General features: G+C 33.9%; 1 pseudogene; it reads right to left on the bottom strand.

Annotated features, from left to right (window-relative positions):
• Positions 1-488: 488 nt before the first annotated feature.
• On the bottom strand, positions 489-1,619 carry LOC118842397 (annotated as a pseudogene).
• Positions 1,620-4,237: the final 2,618 nt, after the last annotated feature.

The raw sequence follows: 4,237 nt of genomic DNA, 5'->3' as shown, positions 1-4,237 counted from the left end.
ACCATTTAACAACTGAGGAATGATTCATATTCTTACAGATTTGACAAAGTTTTATATATATTTTAGATATCAGACCTTTACCTGATAAACTGTTTATAAATTTTTTCCAATTTTCTGCTTTCCTTCTAATCTTGGCAATATTTGTTCTAGTTGTATAAAACCTTTTTAATTTAATGTAATCAAAATTATCCATTTTATACCTAACTTTGGTCTCTATCTCTTGTTTTTCATAAACTATTTACCTATCCATAAATCTGATAAATAATATATTCTATGTTATGCTAATATTCTTGTAAAAAAAATCAGTATTTCTTGAAGGAAGCTACTCAACAAAATCTATCCTCTTCTTTGATTTTTAACAATTTTTAAAAGGCAATGATCTTTATTCAAAATCATACAGGTCCTCTGCTTTGCATGCATATACTGTAATTAAGAATAAATTTTGAAGTTCATTCACATTATTTGTCTACAAAAGGGTTATCATTTATTCATACTGACTCATTTATACAAAGCAACAAGGGATTGATATATTCAAATCCTTCACACTCTGGCTGATCTATTCTTTTTATCATATTTCTGACATCTAGGGCTAGTTGCACAGGTTCACTGGTAAGCTGTGCATTGAAATTATCCAGACCGTGGTTATCCATTATCCGAGGGTGAAATGGAGAGAGAGCCTCCTTCTTCTCTAGCAGATTATTGAAGAATATGTGAGACTTGCCTACCTAAAAATATCCCATTTGTGGTTGACAACCAAGCCTCCCCTTCAGATCCTTGTTTTAAAATCTCTTTTATGTTAAGGGAACTTTAACAGAGAGAAATCTGGTGATTCAAATTATCTTCTCAAGGACAGCTTGGAAAGGGAAATCTTTAGCATTCATAACCAGATTGCCTATAACTCTATCAAATGGACATTTTCCTACCAAGCATCGGGATCCCAAGGGCCTACAAATATGCACTGAATGTGGATTCTTCTCCCTTTAGGATTTCTGATGTAATGTAATTTGGTGTCCCACAGAAAGTGTTTGTTGTATCACAGGAGTCCAAACTTTTCCCGAAAATACTGTAATCTGTTCTTTTGATATCACCTTTGGCAGCAAAGAATATATTACCTAGTATTAAGTCCCATTGGATAAGACCTCATTTCATCAACATAAAACCTGATATGTTCTTCCAGAAGCTTTCTTTGCCTTTGCTTGTGTAACGTGAGATCTCCTTCATTCACATGCCCTATGACAAGGAACAATGGACTTGCTGTTTAGAAGCAGGAACATATGCCAAGGAGGAAAGGGGTTACTGGATTAAATACATAATTCAAATACATGCCTTCAATCTGTACATAATCTATGTCTTCATCATTGTGGACCAATTTTTTTTTATTATTTTCATGGCATGGTCATTCTTTTTTAATGTCACTAAGAGAAACTTAGTATAACTTCCCATCTAATAACTCTGCTTAAGTCAAAGCCCTGTAGCCTGAGTCTCTGAGATACTTTAATTTCCTCTACTTCATCAATAACTGATTTAAAGTTCTCAAAATTTTCTCCAATGTAGTTATATTTCCAAGTTGAAGAGATATAAGCACGTCCATCACTTTCTTCTGAGGAAGTTGACTTCATTCTTTATTTTATCATCTGAAGTTCAAATGCACATGCCTTTTTCAGAGAGTATGAGTACATAACAATATTCATAGACCACACTTGTACACTTGTACCAGTAGTTGCACCTGATACACTCATAGCCTTGTCTTCCAAGACCCCAAGTCCTTTCATTGTAGTGTCTATGGTATACTATTATGTTAAAGTGTCTGGCTTAAAACAAATGCCCATTTACTTGTTAGAGCTTTCTCCATCTTCTGGCTCCTTGGTGGTAGATAGATTTGGCTTTCCTCGTTAGGATATTCCTGGCTTCTAATGGAATTTTAGAAAAAACGTAATTGATGAGTCCTTCACCTCTATGTTCACAATACTGGCAAAATCTTCTTTTATTTCCATCTGAGAAAGTATTGTATAAAAATTCATTTGAAGGTAAATGGTCACAAAGTTCATCATAGATGGTTGATGAATCTGGTATCGCCCAGTACAGGATCAGGTGCCAAAGACCTGGCATTCCCAAAAGATATTTTGATGCTGCTAAGAAAGGAAATGTATTTGAATCATGTATTTGATCCAATAACCTGTTTCTCATTGGCTTGTGTTCCTGCTTCTAAACAGCAACTACCTAAAAGATATAACTGGGTCTATTGGCAGTCTACATAGCATAATGTATTATTATATTATTAATATTATACTGTATTATGTAGTATCAAAATATTACACAGCTCTCCACAGTAGAATAAGGGTCAATCGCTCTTTTTCCTAATAATAATATAGAGGAATTGTGAAATAATGGATAGAGGATGAGGCCCAGAGTCATGACATATACTGGCTGTACGACCCTGGACAAATCATTTAACCTCTTAGTGCCCCAGGAAACTAAGACTATAATTTGTAGAATGTTGCTAATATACATTAGTAAGGGAAATTTCTTCACCAAGAATACCATAAATAATGATCTACAAAATTTTGATCACGTATCTCATCAGCAAAAATTTTTTTAACACAAAACCCCTTATATATGTATATTTGTAAATTATATGTATTCACTACTTACTAGTCTATTATACAAATCATAACACATGTACAATAATACAAATAGGGAGAATGAAAAAAATGAATAATATTTAAATAATGTTTTATTTTATTTATTAACCTGCAAAAAATTCTATTTTCAGTAAAATAGTATTAAAAACACATTTAGTGAGAGCAATGATAGGATACACTTCATTATTTTTGAGAATCTTAATTTAACACTTTGTGATAGAATAATTTGGAAATGTGGTTCAAAGGCTAGTTTATTTTGATACTAGATGTGAGGAGTTTTATAAGTGACACATATTTTTGGCCATAAAATTCTAGTTTTGAATGGTTTTGCACTATCACTAGCTTACAACTCAAGGGAAAATACAAACTCATCATGAGGTTCGTTATTAATGATAGTGGATATATACCCACATTTCAAATTATCTTAATAATCTCTCATGTTTTTGTCAGCTCTAATTATGTCATTTTTTTTTGTCCCGCAATGGAGCCGAGAAAGAGCTCGTATTCAAATTAGAAGTGTGAGCTCCACCATTGTTGTATTGTTCACTCTTGCTCACACATTAGCATTATCTTCAAACCATGTCTTCTTTGCCAGATTCCCTTTAAGTCATTTTGCTGTGAGAGTTAATTTAGTTAATACTAGATAATATAATCTTTGGCCTGACTTAACGAGGCACACATAAATTGGAATACGTTGTAATATGCTAAAAGGAAAAGAACAAATAAGGACACCACTGTCAGTACAATCACATTTGATCCTCAGGACTCTCTACATACTGATACCAAAGTGTGACCATTTGACCTATAGACTGAATGAGGGTGCCAGTGTCAATCCATATACTAAATATTGATAAAACTTATTTTTTATTAGATAAAAATACATAGAATTAGAAGTACTAGTATTTTTCCTTTCGTATCCAAGTGGATTATCAAGTGTACTCCTTGAAATTCACACACTCCACTTTGGAGACCACAGCCCTGCAAGCATGAATGATAAGTCCTGACCAAATATACACACACATACACACACAAATACATACATACACGCATACATTCAAATGTATACATATATGCACACACACACACGTATGCTGTATATATGAATGGTGCTTAAGTACTTAGATGAACCGGTACATGTTGCTATCCCTCTGGACAGTTGGGCACTAGACTATCCCTAAAAAATCTCAGGCGTGTTGTTCCTTATCACAAGTCCTAGGTTTAAGCTCAGCCATCAAACTTACTAGCTGTGTAACCTTGGACCAAGTGTTAAGTTGTGAAATAGACAATAGTAACTGCTCCCATGGATAGGGTATTTTAGGGTCTTCAAAATGCTTCTCTCACAATATCCCATGTGAGGTGGGTAGTGGAAGTATCCATTTCAAAAATGAAGAAACTGAGATTCTGAGACCTAAGTGAATTGCCTGTGATCCCATACCTAGGAACTATCTGGGTATGTATTAAAACAAAGGTATCCTGACCCCAAATCTGTCACTCTATCTACTGTACCATGCTGCCTCTTAGGAAAATATTTTGTTCAAAAGTATCCTGTAAGGGCTGCCTCCTTAAGTCCTACAGAAATATGAGTTATTATTAAT

The sequence above is a fragment of the Trichosurus vulpecula genome, chromosome 3 (assembly GCF_011100635.1).
Source record: "Trichosurus vulpecula isolate mTriVul1 chromosome 3, mTriVul1.pri, whole genome shotgun sequence".
Lineage (NCBI taxonomy): Eukaryota > Metazoa > Chordata > Mammalia > Diprotodontia > Phalangeridae > Trichosurus > Trichosurus vulpecula.
Note: the sequence above shows the minus strand (reverse complement) of the source record. Positions and strands in the feature narration are given on the sequence as shown.